This window comes from Oncorhynchus gorbuscha, linkage group LG06, assembly GCF_021184085.1.
Source record: "Oncorhynchus gorbuscha isolate QuinsamMale2020 ecotype Even-year linkage group LG06, OgorEven_v1.0, whole genome shotgun sequence".
Taxonomy (NCBI): Eukaryota; Metazoa; Chordata; class Actinopteri; order Salmoniformes; family Salmonidae; genus Oncorhynchus; species Oncorhynchus gorbuscha.
Genome location: NC_060178.1, coordinates 25,203,884 through 25,229,605, shown reverse-complemented (window position 1 = coordinate 25,229,605; position 25,722 = coordinate 25,203,884). Strand labels below are relative to the sequence as shown.

The following is a 25,722-nucleotide window of genomic DNA, read 5'->3' as shown; positions in this document are numbered from 1 at the left end:
CTGGTGGAGGACAGATTCATCATTAAACCTGACTTTCACTGACTGCTGCAGGTCCACTACAATGTACAATTTCTATACTGCCCTTGCCATTGGAAAACATTGTAATTACGCAAATGACAGGGGAAATAATTAGGACCTTCAATATCACATTGTGTTGCTCCACTGTGCTCCATTCCAATGGGAAGAGGCAGAACATGTTCTATTCTATTTCAAATTGCTCACAGCAGATGTTCAGCTAAAGTTCAGTCCTATATTATAGTATTCCTTGGAGACTGACCAAGTCAGGTAAGATCCATTATGTTCTTTGTATTATGAATAAGTGTCTTTTGTAATTTGAGACTTTTGACTTATATACTGTAATGTGCCTAATGTGTGACTATTTGGCATTACATTCCTAATGCGGTGCAATACTGCTTGTTTGTACTGGACATGTATGTATCGGACATGCACCATACACTGGTCCATTGGATAAAAAAACGGATACTGAGTTAGGTGAAAAGCTTAGTCAAACACATCAAAGCAGAGTAGAAAGAAACACATTTTCTTAAAATGGTCTGTAAACAAAACAGTTTGTAAATGATAATAACACCGTTTTCAAAGCAATTCTTAGTATACTGTCTTTGATAGTAATACATTGTGGAATATGTCAAGGATGATTGATAAACGTTGTGGATTGGTTTATTGTAGCATATAGATGACCTACAATGTGTAATGGAAAACACTGTATTTGGGCAATTCTCTTTTATTAATGCATGAGCATTGTCAGGGCCAGAGATGCTGTACCGGATTGGCAACATATTTTACAGGACACAAAGTTAGATATTAACTAGGCAAGAAGTGGTCATGGCATAAATATATATGGAATTGGGGACCCTGACATTTTGCGACAGTGCTGTGCGATTGAGGTTAGTCGTTACGACATGTGTTTTTAGTTTCAGACAGGCCAGAATAACACAAGTCAAGTATTAAAACATGAGGGTGGTTTGTGACTTTGTTCATCGTAGACAAGTAGCTAGTACAAAAGTTGTTTCAAGTTTTTAATAGAGGCAGATCTTAGCATAAAAACATGGTGAGTTGTTATATAGAGGCTACCGTAGGATAGTTTACCGCATTGAAGTCTTTAGCCAAGAGCAGCAGAAGCATATTCGTTAGCTAAAATGACTAGCATAGCTAACTAGCAACTGTAGCATCACACTAGTGCAAATGTCTAGCTACGACTAACAGCCATACAGCTGGTGGATAACATTACTCGCCCTAGACCTCACATGCGTCAGTGCTTATTCCGCGTTCAAAACAACTAGGACTAGGAACCAGTGGTGCGTTCTAGAGAACTGAAAAAAAAAACGAGGCAAATCCCATTCCAAGTTGGTGGATGCATGGCTCACAGCAGATGTTCAGGTAGCCTGGTGGTTAAGAGCGTTGGAACAGTACGTTAACCAAACGATTTCTAACGTAAAAATCTGTCGTTCTGCCTCTCATTGTAAATAAGAATTTACAATGTATGAAGTTAGTTAAATAAAGGGGGGGGGGTGAAATCTATACATAGTCTGAGCAAGGGAGCGTGACCATTTAGGGGATTCAATTAATCTGGCCTGGATAGGTGTTTCGCACCGGGTGGAATTTGGTTGCATCGTCTTTAGAACCGTTTTGCAACCTCGTTAAATTTACATCACAAACGGGATGTACACGGAGAATGACTTTGTGTTTTTACAAACAATAGTGATTTGCTTCTGCTAAAAAAGCTTTATCTGCCTTCCTAATAAACTAATTTGACTATTCAAATATCTGTTTTATGGAAAAGATCATGTGTATGTTTCTGGACGATGTACCATGCTTCCTTGTCGACAACACGATTGAGAGGCGCAGATTACGTTTCGATTTGAGAAAGGATGCAAACTCCCAGGCCATAGACCGGTTCCTGGCTGAGAATAATCAAATCCCCCCCGCCGTTACACATATATATATATTTTTCAACTTTATTTAACCAGGTAGGCTAGTAGAGAACAAATTCTCATTTACAAATGCGACCTGACCAAGATAAAGCAAAGCAGTGCGACACAAACAACAACACAGTTATACACAGAATAAACAAGCGTACAGTCAATAACACAATAGAAAAGGGGGGAAAAGTCTATATACAGTGTGTGCAAATGGCGTGAGGAGGTAAGGCAATAAATAGGCCATAGTAGCGGAGTAATTACAATTTAGCAAATTAACACGGGAGTGATTGATGTGAAACGGCTAGCTAGTTAGTGTGGTGCGCGCTAAATAGCGTTTCAATCGGTCACGTCACATGCTCAGACCTTGAAGTAGTAGTTCCCCTTGCTCTGCAAGGGCCGTGGCTTTTGTGGAGCGATGGGTAACGATGCTTCATGGGTGACTGTTGTGTGCAGAGGGTCCTTGGTTCGAGCCCGGGTATGGGCGAGGGGACGGTCTAAAGTTACATGAGCAGATGGTGATGTGCAAGTAGAAATACTGGTGTGCAAAAGAGCAGAAAAGTAAATAAAAACAATATGAGGAGTGTGTGGGCTATATACAGCTGCAGCAATCAGATAGCTGATGTTTAAAGTTAGTGAGGGAAATACAAGTCTCCAGCGATTTTTTTTTTTTTGCAATTCGTTCCAGTCATTGGCAGCAGAGTACTGGAACGAAAGATGGCCAAAGGAGGTTTTGGCTCTGGGAATGACCAGTGAGATATACCTGCTGGAGCGCTTGCTACTGGTGGGTGTTATCATGTCCAGTGAGCTGAGATAAGGCTGAGCTTTACCTAGCATAGACGAATATGTAGCGAGGGCCAGCCGACTAGAGCATACAGGTCGCAGTGGTGGGTGGTATAAGGGGCTTTGATGACAAAACAGATGGCACTGTGATAGACTGAATCCGGTTTGCTGAGTAGAGTATTGGAAGCTATTTTGTAAATGACATGGCCGAGGTTGAGGATCAGTAGGATAGTCAGTTTTATGAGGGTATGTTTGGCGGCGTGAGTGAAGGAGGCTTTGTTGCGAAATAGGAAGCCGATTCTAGATTTAATTTTGGAGATGTTTAATATGAGTCTGGAAGGAGAGTTTACAGTCTAGCCAGACACCTAGTAGTTGTCCAAGTATTCTAGGTCTGAACCGTCCAGAGTAGTGATGCTAGTCGGGCGAACGGTTGAAATATGCATTTGGTTTTACTCACGTTTAAGAGCAGTTGGAAGCCACAGGAGTGTTGTATGGCATTTAAGCTCATTTGGAGGCTAGTTAACACAGTGTCCAAAGAAGGGCCAGAGGTGTATACAGAATGGTGTCGTCTGCGTAGAGGTGGAATCACCCGCAGCAAGAGCGACATCGTTGATATACACAGAAAAGAGTCGGCCCGAGAATTGAACCCTATGGTTCCCCCATAGACTGCCAGTCCGGACAACAGGCCCTCCGATTTTACACTGAACTCTGTCTGAGAAGTAGTTGGTGAACCAGGCGAGGCAGTCATTTGAGAAACCAAGGCTTTTGAGTCTGCCAATAAGAATACAGTGATCGACAGAGTCAAAAGCCTTGGCCAGGTCGATGAAGACGGCTGCACAGTACCGTATTTTATCGATGGTTATATCGTTTAGTACCTTGAGCGTGGCTGAGGTGCACCCGTGACCAGCTCGGAAACCGGATTGCACAGTGGAGAATGTACGGTGGGATTAGAAATGGTCAGTGATCTGTTTATTAACTTGGCTTTCGAAGACTAGAATGGCAGGGCAGGATGGATATAGGTCTATAACAGTTTGGGTCTAGTGTCATCCCCTTTGAAGAGGGGGATGACCGCGGCAGCTTTCCAATCTTTAGGGATCTCGGACAATACGAAAGAGGTTGAACAGACTGATAAATAGCGGTTGCAACAATGGCGGCGGATTATTTTAGAAAGAGAGGGTCCAGATTGTCTAGCCCAGCTGAAGATTTTTGTGCATATGGAACAATTGCTATTTTTTAAATTCTTATTTCAGTTAATGAAACCAACACTTTAGATGTCGCATTTATATTTTCGTTCGGTTTAACTTTTGAGTTGAATAAAAGTTATGGATGATTTTGTGACGCTAAAATGGTACTTCTTGATTCAGGTCGCTAGGCCACGAAACCCCAAATGAAGCAAGCTATGCAGTTTTCCCAAATCGGTAAGATTTTATGGGCTTTCACACGTGTGTTGTTCTGAACAAGGTTTACCAAGCCCTGTCCTGGGGTCCTCCCTGGGTGCACGTTTTGTATTCAAATAACCAACTCATCAAGCTTTGATTATTTGAATCAGCTGTGTCCTTCTAGGGCAAAAACCAAAACGCGCAACCAGTGGGGGCCCCAGGACCGAGTTTGGGAAACCTTGCTCTACAAGACACTATGGCATTACACGCATGTGGTACAATTGTAACTGTCTTGTTGCATACTTTTCTAGAAGTCGGGTATTGTACATTTCACTGGGTGAAATACAATAAAGTCCATTTGCCTAATGAATCATATTGTTGTTCCCTGTCCCACAGCTAACAAGATCAGAGAAGCCCACAGAAAACTGATGATTCTAAATCACCCCGACAGACGGTTGAGGAACGAGTAAAACGCTTTCCAAACAATGATGTACTTTTATATAGTTATTCAGCTTGTACAATGTAATTTGGATCACAATTGCATATTTTTTTGCAGGTGGTGGATCACTAAATCAATAGTTCACTTTGTACTTGGTTGGGCCCAGGGGTTTTCTTATTCACCAAATAAATCATACATTAAAAGAGACTAGTTTTGCTCTGTACTTCACTCATTCTCAGGACAAAATGGTCAACCTGACAAGACAAATGGTTTTATTTAAGAACTACTGGCATACAAAACATATTGCACATCAACAACCCGAATGATCATTAAAAAAGACAGTTTACCGAACCAAAATCTGGAAATTGACCTCAGTCCAAATTGTCACCTGCATAAAACACGGTCGTTCCACCAGTTTAGTGTTAACAGCTTATTAAATAGTGTACATTTGTAAATAAAAATAATAAAGCTCCTTCGAGACAAGTTACTGCCACCATCATTCCAGCCTCTGGTGGGTGCATAAAAAAATGGGACAAGAACATTGACAGACCAATTCAGTGCAAAACAGGTTTTTTTCCTCTCCGACTGCATTTCCTAGTCTGAAGTGATTGTATATTAAAATGTAAAAAAATACAAATCAGCCAAAGCTCCTCAAACATTAGGATAACTAGATTCTTTCACCTTTGTCATCATTGACAAATTTACTACAGTCAGGCAACTATGTTAAATCTACTCAAGGCACAACATCTGATAATGTACTTGAAACATGCTTTTTCATGTCTCGGTTCAGTGCTAAATCTCCCCCTCTGTGTCCCATGGTTAGGGAATTGAAAAGTGCAGTAGAGAATCTGGAAGTCCATATGTCTATCTTTGGCAAGCTTGTACAATAACTATTGTACAAATGTAGTACAATTAATAGGTCCGTAGATTAGGAGACACTATTCAGGACAGGCTGCTAGACACTGTTCCCTTTGTAACAGACTTTGACAGCCCTTTGTGGAAGCTCTGCCTAGTTCGTCACCTCTTCCATTGCCTGTCTTTGCTGATGTGGAGAGGCTGTGCTCTGCAATACACTCAACATGCCCCTGCAGGACACAGACAAGTAGAAATAATTACAGAAGCTTGACTTAATGTACCAAAGGCATACAATGCTAGAAATGTAAACCAGCCTAGTGGCAATTTCACATACTGTATATTCCATGGACTATGCCCCTGAAGTACATCAAGCCAAGAGAAAGACATTTCCGTACACTACCATGGTCCTTTCTCCCCATCACTTGTTTCAGCCAGCTTGTATGTATCAAGCATCTCAGATTAGGCGTGCCGATTTGCATTTTACATCACATTGAATAAGATTGAAGACCTGATCCTAGATCAGCACTCTTATTCTGAGACGCTTGATACATACGGGCCCTGAAGTCAGATTTGTAGATTTTTTTTTCAAACATACCAGTTCATCTATCTGCTTTGTGATTCAGCCCGGGATCTGCAAAACAAAGAATGTTAGAACCACTTGCATTGGTAATGAAATAAACTAGATCATCATAGCTAATGATAGTGAAAGAGGGATGCCTAGTCAGTTGTACAGAAATGCATTCAAATGAAATGAGTCTTCCTCATTTAACCCAACCCCTCTGAATCAGAAAAATAGCTTACATTGTGATAACACTGAAAGAATGTGGTTAAAAATAACTAGAAAGCAGTCCAAGGAATGCAAGTGAGAAATACAGGCAAGCAGTATCAAATCCCAAAAAATAAACAGACCTTAATTGATAGTCAACAAGTAGCGGTCATGTTAGTGAATTTGAGTGGGACTTCTTGGTGGTATGTCTATTCAGCTTCAAATTGAGAAATTAGCTTCCCAGAGTAAATCAATGGTTACTGGTTGAAGCACAGACGTCACTGCTAGCCAGGGCAAGTGTTAATCACACTCAGTCATGCTGGTTTTGGTAAACAAACTACAGGCCCGTTCCCCACCTTTCCTCTGGTGGGCGAACACAGTGTCTACTGCTACGTTTATGCAGCTGTGGTTTAGCTTTTGAGTCATCTATGTGGGGGAAGAGTTTGTGCAGAGCCCTCGGAGTGAATTTCATGAGGATTGACTTGGGATTGGTGTCAATGTGTGTAATTCTATCCTTTTTAGTCACTGAATTGTCCACAGTCTTCTGTAACATGAAATAATTGTATTTATTAATGCTTATGGGAGTATGTTTGTTGTTGAATCCGATTGGCTCCCAGGGCTTGTGATTTTTACACAGACACTTCTATCCCGAGGGATTGAAGAAGTTTGTGGATGGTACTGATTGAGATGGTAAAAGTCACAACACAAATGTTGAAATACCGTTGATGACGGTCCTTAAATCAAGTCATCACTGCGAGGACATAGTGATGCAGGACTTACCAAGGCAATTCTCACCGAGGGAAGCTTTGTCCGATTCGCTTATGCCATCAATGGCTGTTGTGTCCTCGTCAGTCCGGCGGGAGAGGAGGTGGCGGTATGTGTTGAGGTTGGAGTCGACCGTCTGGCCTGTCTCGGTGTTGTCAAGCACACTGTTTGGGTTGCCATCACGATCCTTTAGAGCTGCAAAGTTAACAAATAGTTTAATATCTAGTTTTAGAGGAACAATTCATAGACCTATTCACATGATCATGATAAACATAGGGGATAATGCAAATCATGTTTAATGTCATCAGCATGTGCATGACCCATCAATTGTGTCTGCAGCCGTACCGGTGTTGGAGGCACCTCTCCCTGCTCCTCGGCCCCTGCCAATGCGTCCTCTCCCCCTCCCTTGACCAGCTCTCCTGCTGTCTCTCTGTGGCTGGATACCCCTCTCCGGTTCCTCTCTATTTTTAGGGTTGAACCTCTGCTGATAGGTGTTGAAAAATGTCTTGGGAGAATCTACAAAATGTCTGTTCGGTATCATTGTGAACATGACGCTCACCATAGCCAGAGGTGTAGTTGGGGCCTCTGCCAGTGTAGGAGCGGCTGGTATTCACAGAGGTAGCAGCCACACTCGTCCGTGGTGTAGCTCTTGTCCTTGTCTGCTGGGTGGCCAGATGAAGGCCTTTGGCCCATCCCAATCAGCTTCAGCTGCTCATCTATCTGCAGTCTCTCCATACGCAGTAGCTCTACCTCCTGCAGACAGCAACAGGCAAACTCATCCCACACAGACTATAAAAAGGGCCTACAGCCCTGACTGAGACCATTTAGGAGTTTGTTACTAGATTAATGCTTACGTTCAGGTAGGGGATGTGGTACTCCAGAAGCACCTGGGCATTCCCAATGTTCTCCTTAGTGCCGACAAAGGTAAACGGGACCATTCCCTGTGTCAGCACATCACAAATAAAATGATGTTATTATGGGTGAAGTGTTTCCGTGACAATACTGATCACTTGGTCTACTAAGTGAGCTGGAAAATAGGGTTTACTTCTTGACGTGGCTGTGTGTTGTCCTTGTCCCCCTCAATCCTTACTCTCACCACCCCAGACTTGTCAATGATCTCCTGAATGACTTTTCCGTTCTTGCCAATTACCTTGCCTGAAGAAAAAAACAAGAAGCCATAAGGCACTTGTGTGAAGAGGTGCACACCCACAAATGTCTTGCTTTATGGAAGTATCAACTCCTACTTGATACATACCGACCAAGTTCCTTGGGATCTGAACAGAATCTTCGAGAAACTCCAGATAATTCCTTGCCTTCTTAACAGCCTCCTCATTCTTAGAAGAAGAATATAATAGCTTTAAGAAACAAATGTCTTGGTGGTACATACACCGTCTATAGCTCACTCATAACAAAGTCTCATATCAAAAGCATCAGCACACCTTTCCATAAATTATGAAAGTCCCACTCCCTTCATCCAGCTCAATAGCAGTGATTCCAGGCACTTTTCTGGCTTGTTGAATGTTGCTGCCATGGCTTCCAATGGCAAGGCCCATGAGGTCCACCCTGACTGTAAACTCCTCTTGGAAAGCGGATGTCAGCTGCTTTGTACTCTAGAGAGAAGAGATCATGTGCATGATTGAGATTTGTCTATGAAAATCCTGTTTAAACTATTTCTGCAAGGATGCAGTTGTGATAATCATCCTTACCTCCAGTTGTTTAGTGGCCTCCTCATTTCAGGACAGGAGCATGAGCTTATGCATGTCACTGAGCAAAGACACTCGCTTAACTGTGGCTTCATTTATAGACTGCAGGGAAACAAGAATATAAACGTTAAAAAATCGTCTAGACATTCCTTGTTCTACACAAAACTGCTGGTACTGAAGGAGGAGTGGCAGACAGACTTATATGGACTTACTAGTACGACCAAGTTACTTGTTTCTGGACAGTAGCCAATCCGACAAGCTCCCACTGCCCTTTTGAAATCTTTATGCGCTTGTTCACTTTCGCACCTAAAGTAAAATAAACTATAATCAAATTCTGAACTCTAATGCATGTAAATAAAAACCAACAAATTACTAGACTATATCCCAATCAGAAACTACTTTTAAATAAAAGGTACATACGCTGCTTTCAGATCGTCAGGTACTGGGACTGTGCATTTGAAGAAAGGAGCTCTTTGACACCACCTTGTTGACATTCACAGGCCGGAGACGTTCAAAGGTGACTATTTCATTGTACGTGGCGTCACAGGCAGCATACTCGATCACATAGAACTACACAGTAAACACAACACAGGTTACATTTGTGCTGCATGAAACTGACAAACGTAATATCAGGATGAGGAAATCACAGGATAAACATTACAGAAACATCCTTTCGCAAATGACATTCTGGGACCAGTGAAATTGTAACCACAGATAACTACTCACATCTCCCTTCATCATGCGCACTTTGGCAAGCCACCAGCCACATGGCTCCTGCTTATTGGCCCGGGAAAAGATCTGGTAGAAAGAGAGAGGGAGAGAATTCTAAATGAGATATTGTGAGGAAAACGGGTCTGATAAATTTAAGAAGATAGAGAGCCAGTTCTCACCTCCACCTCTTCTCCCTCCCCGATGTCCTTTTTACCGTCGGCTGGAGGTGGCATCCGCACATCACTAAAGTGAACTTGTCTCTCAGGTTGCCAACTTTATTAAAAGACAATTTAGCCTTTTTTTATTTTAAATTTAACATGTAAATGGCATGCTATTAGAATCTATAACATTCCCTTTACATCAAACAGAGACTTGGTTGTAAAAAAGCTAAATTCTCCTTTAATAACAAACATTTAGATAAGTATCATAAAGTTATGCCCATCAACAAAATTTTACCACCATCATTCCAACATAGATGACTACAAAATACACTACAACCCCAGAAGAACCTATGAAAACTTACTTGTTCTCAAAGACAATAGTGAGTGAATCATCATGGACATCTTTGACAAATCCCTAGAGAAAGATTAGCCATGGGTTAAGTTCAGAAGTACTCCGCCACTCCACCCAGAAAATAAAAAGTTACTGGCATAGCTAGGGAATATCAACCGCTTTTGGTCCCAACCCATAGTTTAAGAAACCCTGGTATAGGCTGCTGTGGTATTCTAGCCCAGAGTTTCTAGATCTGAGTGGAACTCGGGTCTAGTCTTATAACATATATCCCTCCTTGCAATATATTTGCCTACCTGCGCCAGTATGGTGACACTTTTCCCACATCCAAGTAAGGCTTATCGATATGGCCATATCAATTTTTTTTTCAAATGTATAGGTGATTCACAATATACACTGCATGACCAAAGGTATGTGGACACCTGCTCGTCGAACATCTCATTCCAAAATCATGGGCATTAATATGGAGTTGGTCCCCCTTTGCTGCTATAACAGCCTCCACTCTTCTGGAAAGGCTTTCCACTAGATGTTGGAACATTGCTGTGGGGACTTGCTTCCATTCAGCCACTTAGGGCGATTAGGCCTGGCTTGCAGTCTGCGTTCCAATTAATTCCAAAGGTGTTTGATGCGGTTGAGTTCAGAGCTCTGTGCAGGGCAGTTCTTCCACACCAATCTCGACAAACCATTTCTGTATGGACCTCGTTTTGTGCACGGGGGTATTGTCATGCTGAAACAGGAAAGGGCCTTCCCCAAACTGTTGCCACAAATTTGTGGCTTAAATAGCTGAATCCAGGAATTTAAAGGGGTGTCCACATACTTTTGTGTATAGTGTACATTCTTGAATGAAAGAAAAACATTTCAGCTAGCTGGCTACCTACCTAACAATACGTTTCTCTATTCAGAGTTAACTGAGGAGCAAATTAAAACATTATTGAGCTGGCTATAATTGAAAAATTAATTGAACAAACTTTTAAAAGATGCACAATGCAGAAAATTTGCCTCTATTTCCTGGTTGCTAAAATTCTAATAGTTCACCCAATTTCAGTTTGTGACAAAACCAGCACATATAGTGTAGAGAATCATTGTACCATCTAAACCGCTGTGAAATATATTTCCCATAACAAAATATTGTATTTTCAGCTGGTGTACAAAACCAGAAGTAAACATACGAATGGAAAGTATAGAAACAGAGCACAAACTCAGCAAAAAAAAGAAACATCCTCTCACTGTCAACTGTTTATTTTCAGCAAACTTAACGTGTAAATAATTGTATGAACATAACAAGATTCAACAACTGAGACATAAACAAAAAAAGTTCCACAGACATGTGACTGAAATGGAATAATGTGTCCCTGAACAAAAGGGGGGTAAGCGTCAGTATCTGGTGTGGCCACCAGCTGCATTAAGTACTGCAGTGCATCTCCTCCTCATGGACCGCACCATATTTACCAGTTCTTGCTGTGAGATGTTGCCCCACTCTTCCACCAAGGCACCTGCAAGTTTCCAGACATTTCTGGGGGGAATGGCCCAAGCCCTCACCCTCCGATCCAACAGGTCCCAGATGTGCTCAATGTTATTGAGATCTGGGCTCTTCGCTGGCCATGGCAGAACACTGACATTCCTGTCTTGCAGGATATCACACACAGAATGAGCATTATGGCTGGTGGCATTGTCATGCTGGAGGGTCATGTCAGGATGGGCCTGCAGGAAGGGTACCACATGAGGGAGGAGGATGTCTTGCCTGCAATGACAACAAGCTCAGTCCAATGATGCTATGAAACACCGCCCTAGACCATGACGGACCCTCCACCTCCAAATCGATTCCGTTCCAGAGTACAGGCCTCGGTGTAACGCTCATTCCTTTGACGATAAACACGAATCCGACCATCACCCCTGGTAAGACAAAACCGCGACTCATCCTTGAAGAGCACTTTTTGCCAGTCCTGTCTGGTCCAGCGACGGTGGGTTTGTGCCCATGGGCAACGTTGTTGCCGGTGATGTCTGGTGATGACCTGCCTTACAATAGGCCTACAAGCCCTCAGTCCAGCCTCTCTCATCCTATTGCAGACAGTCTGAGCACTGATGGAGGGATTGTGCGTTCCTGGTGTAACTCGGGCAGTTGTTGCCATCCTGTACCTGTCCCGCAGGTAGGCTAGTTGAGAACAAGTTCTCATTTGCAACTGCGACATGTTGAAAACACAAGTCTCTAGCTTAGTGTATGTTGCTAGTTTATGAACTATAGTAGGGAACTGATGTGGAACTGATGGGGATGGCGTAGATGGATGGGCTATGTACAGGTGCAGTGATGTGTGAGCTGCTCTGACAGCTGGTGCTTAAAGTTAGTGAGGGAGATATGAGTCTCCAGCTTCAGTGATTTTTGCAGTTCTTTCCAGTCATTGGCAGCAGGGAACTGGAAGGAAAGGCAGCCAAAAGAGGAATTGGCTTTGGGGGTGACCAGTGAAATATACCTGCTGGAACGTGTGCTACGGATGGGTGCTGCTATGGTGACCAGTGAGCTGAGATAAGGTGGGGCTTTACCTAGCAAAGACTTAAAGATGACCTGGAGCCAGAGGGTTTGGCGACGAATATGAGGCGATGGCCATCCAACGAGAGCACACCGGTTTCAGTGGTGGGTAGTATATGGGGCTTTGGTGACAAAACGGATGGCACTGTGATAGACTGCATCCAATTTGCTGAGTAGAGTGCTGGAGGCTATTTTGTAAATGACATCGCCAAAGTCAAGGATCAGTAGGACAGTCAGTTTTACGAAGGTATGTTTGGCAGTATGAGTGAAGGATGCTTTGTTGCGAAATAAGAAGCTGATTCTAGATTTAATTTTGGATTGGAGATGCTTAATGTGAGTCTGTAAGAAGAGTCTACAGTCTAAACAGACACCTAGGTATTTGTAGTTGTCCACATATTCTAAGTCAGAACCGTCCAGAGTAGTGATGCTGGACAGGCGGGCAGGTGTGTGTAGCGATCGGTTGAAGAGCATGCATTTAGTTTTACTTGCAATTATGAACAGTTGGAGGCCATGGAAGGAGAGTTGTATGGCATTGAAGCTCATCTGGAGAATATGATAGTTATATCTCAAGATTAAGAAATACCAAACAAGATTGTAACTGTCCATAACATATGCCTAAATGTACCAGGTGTAGTTAGCCTAAATAGAAACATATGAGAATAATGTGACACACACACATATTATATATACAGTGGGGCAAAAAAGTATTTACTCAGCCACCAATTGTGCAAGTTCTCTTATTTAAAAAGATGAGGCCTGTAATTTTCATCATAGGTACACTTCAACTCTGACAGACAAAATGAGAAAAAAAATCCAGAAAATCACATTGTAGGATTTTAAATGAATTTATTTGCGAATTATGGTGGAAAATAAGTATTTGGTCACCTACAAACAAGCAAGATTTCTGGCTCTCACAGACGTGTAACTTCTTCTTTAAGAGGCTCCTCTGTCCTCCACTCGTTACCTGTATTAATGGCACCTGTTTGAACTTGTTATCAGTATAAAAGACATCTGTCCACAACCTCAAACAGTCACACTCCAAACTCCACTATGGCCAAGACCAAAGAGCTGTCAAAGGACACCAGAAACAAAATTGTAGACCTGTACCAGGCTGGGAAGACTGAATCTGCAATAGGTAAGAAGCTTGGTTTGAAGAAATCAACTGTGGGAGCAATTATTAGGAAATGGAAGACATACAAGACCACTGATAATCTCCCTCGATCTGGGGCCAGTCTCCAGATCTCAACCCCATAGAAACTCTTTAGAGGGAGTTGAAAGTCTGTGTTGCCCAGCAACAGCCCCAAAACATCACTGCTCTAGAGGAGATCTGCATGGAGGAATGGGCCAAAATACCAGCAACAGTGTGTGAAAACCTTGTGAAGACTTACAGAAAACTTTTGACCTCTGTCATTGCCAACAAAGGGTATATAACAAAGTATTGAGATAAACTTTTGTTATTGACCAAATATGTATTTTCCACCATAATTTGCAACTAAATTCATAAAAAAATCCTACAATGTGATTTTCTGGGGGAAAAAAATCTAATTTTGTCTGTCATAGTTGAAGTGTACCTATGATGAAAATGACAGGCCTCTCATGTTTTTAAGTGGGAGAACTTGCACAATTGGTGGCTGACAAAATACTTTTTTGCCCCACTGTATGATGCATTTTAGAAATTAGGAGGTTCATCATCAGCATTGCTATCAGAGGATCAAGATGATGACCACACTGAAATGGTCTTCTGACAGTTGTACTCAATCTATTGACAGGGACATAAGCAATTAAAAGCTTGTGATTCAAAAGGAATGTGTTTTTGTGTCACTCATCATGGTAACCCTATTCAGGTGTAAATGTTGTAATGAAGCTGGAACTGAATCAAACACACTGCAGAATGTTGTTCCTGGGCCATAATGAAGGACATTCTAGTACAGTTCAGACAACCTGATAGGGTTGTCTTTGAGATGATACCAGTATCAGGATACCACTATACTCAATCTTCCATGGTAAAAAAAGAAAAACTCAACTCTATTCTCCTTTAAAAACCTTCTGTATGTAAAATATTTTGTGATATAGCTTGGAAAAATAAACGAATGTGACTATAGGTGACAACAGAGTGAGGGCTGCTTCATGTTTTGGCTTCTTGTCACAATACTAGATAGTGGTATCATGACAACCTAGCCTAAAGATTCAGACCTTAAGGTCACTGTAATTACATTTTTCCAGTAAGGTCTGAACTGCAGGCTGCCGTGATCAGGATACCGCGGATATCATGCTAGGCTAGCTAATGCTAAAGCAACCTATTGGATTCGATGACACCTCCGGTAGCTACTCAACCCATCCCTAGGCGTCACATTTTCACGGAATGTTAACTGGAGGAAACAAATCAAAACACATTTTAATTTTAATTAATGTGTTGTCCCCCAGTGCATAAACAATGTTATTTCCATAATGTGTGTTTCCCAGTGTGGAGTTGATGGAATGTGATCTATCCCATGCAATGGTTTACATCTAATGATTTATATATACACTAGATGACGTAAAGGGGCTGCTGTTTTGAAACCACTGCACCTCCATCTTGGCACTCCCCCACCAATGAAAAACAATATTTTGGAAGCTATATAAATGCATTTCTTAAATGTCTAAATGTATTTTTGCTGCTTTTATTCTATTATTACAGACACATTTATGCATACTTTTACATTATATGATGTGAGCTAAACATATATTTGAAAACGATGTCCTTAAAACCTCTATGGGATGGGTCCCCCTCTTATACGGGCAGAAAGCTTAAATTCTTGTTAATCTAACTGCACTATCCAATTTACAGTAGCTATTACAGTGGAAAAAAATACAGTGCTCTTGTTTGAGGATAGAGCACAACAAAAAAAAGCAACTGGTTTGATACATTCACCTTCAGATGTGAATGTATCACCTTCAGAGGGGATCCCCCACACACTGTTTTTCAGTGGCAGGGACTGGCAGACTAGTCGGGATCGAGGGAAAGATGAATGGATCAAAGTACAGAAAGATCCGATGAAAACCTGCTCAAGAGCGCTCAGGACCTCAGACTGGGGCGAAGGTTCACCTTCCAACAGGACAATGACCCTAATCACACAGCCAAGACAAAGCAGGAGTGGCTTAGGGACAAGTCTTGAATATCCTTGAGTTGCCCAGCCAGAGTCTGGACTTGAACCTGATCAAATATCTCTGGAGACCTAAAAACTGTCCATCCAACCTGAAAGAGCTTGAGAGGATCTTCAGACAAGAATGGGAGAAACTCCTCAAATACAGGCGTGCCAAGCTTGTAGCATCATACCCAAGAAGACTTTAGGATGTAATTGCTGCCAAACGTGCTTCAACAAAGTACTGAGTAAAGGGTCTGAATACTTATGTAAACGTGATATTTCAGTATTTTTCTTTTTACATCTGCAAAAATGTCTAAAAACCTGGTTTTGCTTCGTCATTATGGGATAGTGTGTAGATTGATGAGTGAAAAAAATGTCTAATCCATTTTAGAATAAGGCTGTAACAAAATGTGGAAAAAGTCTGAATATTTTCCGAATGCACTGCGTATCATTGTTTCAATCTGATCCCATGCAATGTTTCTTACATCTCTTTTATGACATCTAGTGGCTGACATCAAAGCTTTTCAAATACCAGTCCTAATTGTACAGACTTTTTCAGAAAGCAATAATACAGGAGAATACATACTATATTTTTGAGAAAATCTGTTCAGGAGAAAATATTAATTGATTCCACCAAATGAGTACCTTTTGGGTAGTGTAACTTTGTCTACATTCTGTCATAAAGAGCATGTTCAACTTACTAAAAATATGTTTTCCCATCTCAAAAATGATTATAATAAGTTCCAAATAAAGCAGCAGGGTTGACGATTTCATCTTAAATCAGCCATAAATCCCCTTGTGACAGGGGGAATGGACGTTTGTTGTGTCCAACAGGGAGGGGCAATTGAATGCAAGTTTCACAAAACATTTACATTATTAAAACATTTCTAGCCTGTTGTCTATGGGTAACAGGGTTGACGTGTTTACTATGCTTTACTCACTCAGTTTTCCACTACAAAAAAAGTAGAACCAGCTCACCTGCTTTGATTTGACTAGAAGATGTTCAATGTTTCTTTAGAATAAAAAAAAGGAATAGTTTCACCATATTAACATGAGAGTTCAGTTCACGTAACAGGATTGACCTTAAAATGAGGGACATACATTTCATATGATTAGATGAATCCCTAATCACATGAAATAAATAACTAGGGCTTTACAGAACTTGAAAAAAATGTTGTGGTTAAGCAGGTTAAAGTCACAGAGGGGGCACAGAGGCACTTTAGCAAGTTTTTATTCATATAAAACTGTCCATGCGTTCTAAATAACAGGCTTTTAACATGCAATATTGGTGCACAATTTATATTTAAAGGGGCTGAACTTCCTGATTTAGCCTCGGTTTCATTTCTTCTCATTAGGAAATGTGACTGAGAACTAGATTTGGGTGTTTTGATGTGGGTGTCTCTTGTGTGTTGTATTCAAAGGTGGGAAGTGTTTGCATGCTTGCCAGGTCTAGGAAAGATGTCCCCGTTCATTAACCAAACAAAGTCCACCCACAAGGCCTAAAAACTAGACCTACGTTTTTTGCAGCAAGAGAGGAGTTGCTACATTTATCCAATAGGTGTCTCCATAATGATAATCTAAATACACCTGTTAATAAAATAAAAAAATTGTACTCTACATTTCTCCCTTTGTTATATTGTTTCATCAAACCAAATGATTTAATATGAACTATAGAAGTGATTGATAGTGAAATGGTTAAGACATGTTTTTTATTTTTAGAAAACATTATTGTGAAATGGTTAACACAGCTCGGAGGGAATATCCGTGATCGGTGGACCTTTTTTTTATTTATAAAGAATGCGTTGTTTGCGTCACCAAGCGGTGCCCATGAATGAATGAAATCCAATTGTTAGACGCTTACCACCCCCTCCAAATCAAAAGCAAACATGGATAACACATTGTTCTAAAATAATATTGTTTGCAACTGGAGAATAAGAATAAAAAGGCCAAATCGTTTGCTTTTTTGCGTCTTTCATTTAATTAGAAAATGAACACAAGAATTGTGACGGAGAATGATGTAGCTAGCTAATGCTAGTTAATTTGTTTGTTGTTCTCACATCACTTGTCATGACTGCCTGCTTCAGCACTCTCTCAACACCAATGACTGTACTCAACACACACACACACACACACACACACACACACACACACACACACACACACACACACACACACACACACACACACACACACACACACACACACACACACACACACACACACACACACACACACACACACACACACACACACACACACACACACACACACACACACACAGCCTGCCTCACTGCTTGATAGTCAGCAGTAGCAGGTCACAGTGATTTATTTTTTTATTTTTTATTAAGCGAAATGCAATGGCGGCTGCAGTGCAATCTAGAAGTAGCCAAAAAACCCGCGACTAACACATTTTTAGCAGCAACATCGCTTTCAAAGTCGCCCAATTTGAAAGAAAATCGCAGACATGACAACCCTGAGCGTTTGTACGTTCACTCTGCCAAAGCAGTACACAGTTACAGTTACCTACCCTTCTAGATAACTTTTAACAGTCTAAACAGGTCTTGTGTCTGGAAGTAGCTTAGACTCGCTAGCAACCTTATTTCGCTAATTAGCTTCAGCCGGCTGGTGTGCAACCGTAACAGTTGGTTTGACTTTGGATAGCCTATCTGTGGGGCTAGTTAGGGACCGTCAATAAATCATGTTGCACATATTTTAGTCGTCTCAAATGCTTTCAATATTTGTATATTCATTTCTACATTGTATTGTTGGTTTGAGGTTTTTAAGTGATTGCAATTTGGAGCTATTGAATTTTATGTACATTGTGTAATTTACTGGTGGTCACTAACTACCCCCATAGGGAAATCGTATGTCAAACCAAATTGACCATGTGCATTAAGATCGGCTGCTGGCTGTTCTCCGAATTGATGATTACTTGGGTGCTGCTGGTTGTGGGAAAGATGGTAATGAACCCAGCCCAAGGAAAACTGTTACAGTACCCTTCATTCCATTACATACAGTACCATCTTTCCCTAATTATCTTTCAAATGTCAGTTTTGAACGAGACTGGCTTTATAACCAAAATGATCATATTTACACTTTGTAGTACATTTTTAAACTAGAATAAATGTTTTTAATAACATTACCTCATAGGCCATTTTATACCAGAGAAGTTGTATATTGCCTTCAGTTGCTCTTTAAAATATCAAAAGCCACTCTTTTCATGGAATGAGCCTGAAACACAAAGACTTGATTTGATATTTGCTGTTTAAGTAATTTGGGCAGAATTTGTAAACAATAAATTCACACTAAATGAATATTTCTCAAAGATATCCTATTTGTGAAAACAAACTAATTTCCTCTCACTGTTTCCACAAGAAAATGTAGTGAAAAAAACATCACAGTATAAAGACCTGCAATTGTTTTCAACAAAATAGCTATTAAAGACATCAGTTATGACTGTTGTCATATTTGAGTATTTACAGTATGTTGGTGTACACATGTCCCTGTAAGAAAAAAAATCAAATCAATAAATCAAATGCTTGTAAAAAATATTTCACTGGGCTCAAGAGCAATTACCATATAAGCATTTAGGGCCCAGCTGATAGTCTGTCCTCACTTTCAGATTTAAACCAGTTTACGAATTCCATTATGCTAAGCCCCAACACTAGTGGAAATGATGAATGATTATGAAATACATAATCTCCCGTGGTACCATCATTGCAATATGACAGCCAAATTTCATTCATCCTATCCAATTTTTTCCTTATTTAAGAAAGAAAATTACTGGCCCAGTAATCAGATATACAGCAGGGCTGTCTCCAGAGTTAAGCCAACTTCCATTAGGCTTCAACCTCTCTCACATTTGAGTAAAATACATGCACATAGAGATACACGTGTTCACCATGTCTGACCCTTCACAGTTTTCACATCCCTTATGCTTTGATTCACTCTTATTTGGTCTTAATATTTTGTAAAATATCCCCTTTACAGTAATGGTTGTTTGAAACAGTGCTGTCTTTTAAGTGGTTTACAAAGCTGCATGCTACTTTGCTTGAAACCACACTGTAAAATCCTAGCTTGCTAAAGAAAAACCATAGCGGGATTCAAATCTATTACTGTTTGTCCTCAATGCATGCCCAATGTTCCTCCAATCTGTGATGCATTATGAGTATAATTGAAAATTAGTAGTACATCTTTTTTGGGGGGAGGGTAATTTATCATGGTTCATTGTTCCACGCTGACACTTTAGCCCTGTCTCTAACAAGGAGTTGGTAGATCGAGGGTTAAGCCATCAGCCATGGAGAGAAATTCTGCTGTAGTGATGCATTTTTGCTGCTTTGTTGCTAATTGTGGCCTCCTTTCTATTGAATTTCAGCCGAGTAAAAGAGCTTGTTGGCATGATGCTGGAGAACTGCCTGGGCCGCTCTCGCCATTATCAAAGATACTCTTGATCTTTTCAAAAGCAGGAAATAGATTTTTCTCCCTGTTCAACAGCAAAAAAGTAATTTGCAATGCATCCATTAGTTCTTCATTAAAGCAAGATTATACTGGACTGCAAATCACATCTGCCTTTTGATGATTAAAGGGTGGCATTTTTGGGGCCAAAACTAATTACTAGTCTAAATGAATGAAAATGAAGAAAAAAAACAGGCATGTTTTTACATTAGATAGTGTGGCCTGTAATTAGATTCAGGCTAATTCCACTATTTCTGCTCCTGTAATGAGATGAGAATGTCCACAACTTTGTTCTCTTCTTTTGTAGGCCATCTAACAGCTCCAAATGTACAATTTTGATAACACTGACTGACAAGAGTTTACATAAATCGATTTGTCGTGTTACCTGAAACAAGTCCCAAATCTGTGAGGGACCAAATTCTTCTTCAAGGCGAGGGGTGTTAAGTGGTTTGATGGGTGAAATGGGTGAAAAGGGAACCCAAGACAGAGTGGTTACAGCTGCTGGGTTTTTGTTGTTATTTTATAAAAACCTACCGATTAATTATTGAGAGAAGAGATTGTAGTGGCAGCACTGGTTTGTAGTCAGCTGACTTTGGAGCTGCGTTATCAGTTTGTTTTCCACTACTTCCACTCTGTCTCTCCTATTAAAAATGACACTTTTATCAAATAAAGGCTGTACCAAAGACAGTACTGTGGCTGTACTATAATGAAGGTGCTATACCTTTACTGTATGTCTAAGTCAGACCTTCTCTCACTGTGGTCTTACATGTTGCACCTTGGCCTGCTCTTCTAAATGAAGAATATGCCACTGGGGGAAAGGATGGTCAGATTAATGTAAGACCCCAAAGCAACCCAGAGACACAAACCGGATGTATTATGTTCAAGAGAAGCACATATCCCCTGCCTGTAATGCAACATAAATAAATGAGGCTTGTAAGCACAACATGCTTATATGTCAGATATGCCTGATTTGTAGTGAGACTGAAAGTTCAATGTATACATCAACTTCACATGTATACATTTGTAAAGTTTCACATCTTGCAATCAGAAATTAGTCAATATTGATCTCAGCTTTAACTTTTACTTATAGTGTACTATAAACCTAGTATTGCACATTTAGTAAGTTCTCAACTGATTACTCCTCAGAAAAATGCTCGCTCTCCCAAATTTCTACATGCAATGCGTTTTCACTAGACCAGACCTCCTTTCCTTGCAAAAAAATATATGCAGTAGCACTAATTTTTAAGCACAGGAATCGTTCTATTTCTGCTGAAGTGAGATTTTTCTACACAGTCCGTAGCCGTTCCAGAAATTCAAACCTCATAACATTTCAGCCAAAGCTTATACTAAGCTTGTTAGTATTTCTGATGCAGTGGGTGATATGGCTGCTGCATTACCATAAATCAGCAGAATTAACTATGATCTTCAACAACATGTTTAAAACTGGCCACCAGAAGTTTGCAATATGTTGCACAGAATATTATGATAACATGCCATAATAAATGTTTAGAATCTACTTAGGACCGGGGTTCAAAATACATTCTATATTAATGCTTTTTCTTCAATTTAACAAAAGTGTTTCACAATCACAAGTGAAACATTGACACAAAATGGTTTGGATCAAAAATCTCCCCATAAATGTTCTAATAATATTTTCTTCACATAGTGAATGGTGAAATTAATGAATCAACTGTAACAACTGAGCAAGTTCCTCTTTTATACCTTTATGTTAGCATTTTACATTAGAGGTATCATTTGAGCAGTGTTAACTACTACTACTACTGTATGGCTGCATACCGGGAAAGTATTCAAGTTTAGAAATATATTTAAGTTACAGTACATCTCCCAAGGCAACTTTGGACAGGAGGAAATTAATACCTTATACTATCATAAAAGACCAAGCTATTCTTTGAAAGGGTTACCAGCTTTTTAGGATTACTTTGATGACACATAAGTATCATATTGGGATTAGCATTCCATTTGCTGGGACAAACATCTCTTTGAACTTAGAATCTATACTGGAGGTGCCCAGACAGAAAAAAACATACTTAACACAACAATGGTATCTTAAGTACTGTATCAAGGATCAGACAGTCAAACACATTACTAATCAATGCATGTGAGCATCTTTATGGGTTAGGTACAGTATGCATCATGGTTTACTAACTAGAATAATGACTGGTGTGAATACGAGATCACGTCATATGATCTTCTGTAACATCTGTAACTTCACCAGTGTAGCGAAAACCCAGAAGTGGTTGGATGGTAGAGTTATGGTTGCACTTTGCTTTATAATGAATATAGAGCAACATTTTCAGTGCAAGCTGAAGCCGGGGCGGCAGGGTAGCCTAGTAGTAGGAACAACAGTAATATTACCCTGGCGTTGTGAAGCATCAATTGTGTTTATAGTACATAAATCAAAACAACTTAGTACAGTTATCATTTATCCAACCACTGAAATGTGTTCAAATGAAATATATGTAACATGACTTATTGCTTGGGTCGGTTTTTCCTCAGTTTTATCTTTTAATATGGTCCACATCAGGGTAACAGAAATATTCAAGCTATACCATTGGACAAGAATATAAATTGTTTTATGTATATGTATATGTGAGAAAGGGGCTTCTTAAGTAGGGGAAGGGGCAGGCCTAATGATTTAACAGAAAGCAACGCATCTCATGAAATCTATGAGAAATCCTAATGTCACTTATGTCTGCCTTTAATGCAAACCAAATGAATCTCTGCTGTAATAAGAAGCTTCCCAGAATTAGTTTCCGCTTGCAGAAAATGGCAAAAGGCTAGTACTTTATCTATGAATTTCACTCGAGCATAAGCAAAAACCCTTCATACATTATTTGGTTACGTTCCATCAGTAGCAGAAATAACATTGTGCAAATTCTATGCATGTTAATGATAAATAGAAATCCACCTGCTTTCAGATAAAATGAGTTTAATTTTCTGTTGCCCAGTGTCTGGTTGGCCTTTCATAAATTACTTATGCACACAGCTATTATTAAAATAGGGGGAAAGCAAATGAGAAAGTCTTCCTATCTCCACTGGATTTAGCCAAGGCCAGGCCGTAGCTAACACAGTCAGCATTTCTCTCTGAAATTCTGCTCTCCTGAAAATGCTCCCCTCATCTCTGTATTTCTATGCTGTTGTAGGAGCTGTGACCCTGTTTTCACTAAATTAACCTAAATCGTTTTAAGTTCACACACATAAAAGAATTTGCAGACTTCTTCTACGTGTGTATCAGAATGTATTTGTCCCTGGATTCATATTTCCTTTTGCTGTACAACCTGTCCCCTGCTTTTGCAGGAGACAATAGCAAAACCTCAATGGTTGAAAGATACCAATCTAAAAGGAAACCTGGAATGCTTGTAGCTGTGCTGTGAGGAAAACAACTTGTCAGGGAAATAATACGTGTTGGAATGAGGGCAGGTTCAGAGTGCTTTTACAAGAATTCCATTTAAATATTTTTCTATTAGAAAAAAAAATCAACCCAAGTTAGCCTTGGGTGGTACAAGCAGTACATTTCCTTTGGATACATAGTTAAAGACCTATGCAGTGGTAGGCCTGTTGCAGTGCGGGTTTGATTGAACACCTGCCCGAGGTTGATATGCTGGGGATGAAAAAAGTTTTACATTTCTAATTATCCAAGAACTTAAGGGCACCACTTCCATTTACTTTTCATTTTCAAACCACCATATTGTCATGCTCTAAGAATTCGATGTAATACTTTTTTTCTTAAATGGAAGATTTTTTTCAGACTAATTTAAAACGTCTCATCCCTGCATGCTCAACTGTCTGATTGCCCCATGAAAGAATGACTTCATAGAAATAGCATCCCCTTTTTGAAAAGGAACACTGGTTCTTCCATCTGTGAGTCAAAGAAAGGGAATGAATGATTCTCAAATGCAAAAATCTGCAGTTTCATCAAACGCAGTCAGGCCTGCCCTTAAGCCAGGGTCGCCAGAGCCTCCAGAGGCTAGTGCCATCACTGAGACTCATCCAAGGCCTTAAGGTCCTTCAGACAATAAGGCTTAACCTGTTAATTCCCAAGGGAAACAGAGAAAAATGTTTAGTAAATCAAATGACCTGGAAGGAACAAAAACCTTCGCTAGTTGTTGTCAGTTGATGCAAGACCGCTGCTCCTCGGCTGTGCAGATCAGTACACGTTTGGAGAGTGGTGGGGGCAATACATTACCACCATGGACTGTGGCCCTACATTACCAGAGAGCCAGTGAATGTGTTCACGCTGACGTGATGCAATGAAAAGGCCTTTGTGAGTTTGAGGGAGATGAACCAGGCAGAGTTCCCTGCCATGCATGCAAATCTCCAGCATCTAAAGTGCCCCTAAAGACATGCTTTTGCCTTGGAGCACTAGGTGAAATTTCATTTTAATTTGAACATAGCCCGATGATTGGTACAATATGATTTCTACCCCCTATCTCTTTGCTAAATAGGCAATATTATTATTAAAAGACAACGTAGGGAGGATGTGCTTTTGAAGTGTACACTATAACTTATTAGACCTCGAAGGCTGCGTTTACACAGACAGCCCAATTCCAGTCTTCTTTTCTTTCCACTTCTTGGTCTTTTGCCCCTAATTGGGCAAAATATCTGAACTGGGCTGCCTGTATAAATGCAGCCTATGAAACCCAGTGTTTTCAAAGAAAGGTGAATTAATGAAGTTGTTAAAACATTTATTGCATTCCCTGATTGATTGATATGGAAATATGTAAATTTTTGTCATAAATAGAAGACACTTCTCATAAAATAATAATTTTAAATCCATTTTTACTATTAGTGTGAATGTGAAGTTAAGCGTGATGTAATTTGACTGTGGAGGAAAATGCCCAAATATATATATATATATATATATTTTTTACCATCCTTATAATTGGCCATACAGTACATAAAAACAAACTGTATGCAGAACTAGTGTTGTAGTGCCCTCCAGTGGAAAGTCTCAAAAATTCATGTTTTCAGTTGAGTTAAGCACCAGGATATATCACATCTGTATTTCATACAATCATCAGTTAAAAATATGAAAATAGTCATGTGAGAAAATAGGTGTGGGGAACTGCAGGACCCTTCATACATGTAATATGTTATTCTGATCAAAGGAGTGCACTCTATTGGAATAAAAGATTAGTCCACTCAGCATAGATTTAAAAAAAAAGTTTAAATACACATACCTCAGAGTAAACAGTGGATAACATTATTAGTGTTAAAGGGACCAGTTTATTAAAACATATTAGGGCATTTAAGAGTGACACACTTGACAGACTAAATAGCTGCGTCTGTGAATTAGTGAGTAATCCCTTGTAACAAGATTAACTAAAAACATTTAACTGATGTGCAGTATGATGGAGTAAGACGTTTAAATTAAGCTGTAAATAAGCCACTTTGGCTGTTTGCATTAAAGTTGTGCACTTTGCAAGTATGCTGTGTCTAGTTATTAAATCATGCAATTTGACATAAAATAGCTCACCAAGCAGCCATTGGACATAAAATAACTGTCTGAACACTAAAGTGAGAGACCAGAATTGTAACAGTAAGAGATCCAGGCAAGGCAAACACAACAGTATTTTGGAGAACTTCTGATACTAAGTAGGACAATTTATTTTTTAACCTTTATTTAAACTAGGCAAGTCAGTTAAGAACAAATTCGTACTTGCAATGACTGCCTTCCCCAGCCAAACATGGACCAATTGTGCGCCTCTATGAGACTCCAATCACGGCCGGATGTGATATAGCCTGGATT

At 40.1% G+C, this 25,722-nt stretch overlaps 1 long non-coding RNA gene and 1 pseudogene across 1 annotated transcript; one reads left to right on the top strand and one right to left on the bottom strand.

Moving 5' to 3' along the window:
- The first annotated feature begins 923 nt into the window (after positions 1 to 923).
- Positions 924 to 4,745, top strand: LOC124037069. Its single transcript, XR_006839105.1, has 4 exons — positions 924 to 1,069; positions 2,626 to 2,721; positions 4,085 to 4,138; positions 4,496 to 4,745. It is a non-coding gene; the product is annotated as an uncharacterized LOC124037069 (long non-coding RNA).
- An 802-nt stretch (positions 4,746 to 5,547) lies between these two features.
- On the bottom strand, positions 5,548 to 24,278 carry LOC124038654 (annotated as a pseudogene).
- Between the last annotated feature and the right edge of the window lie 1,444 nt (positions 24,279 to 25,722).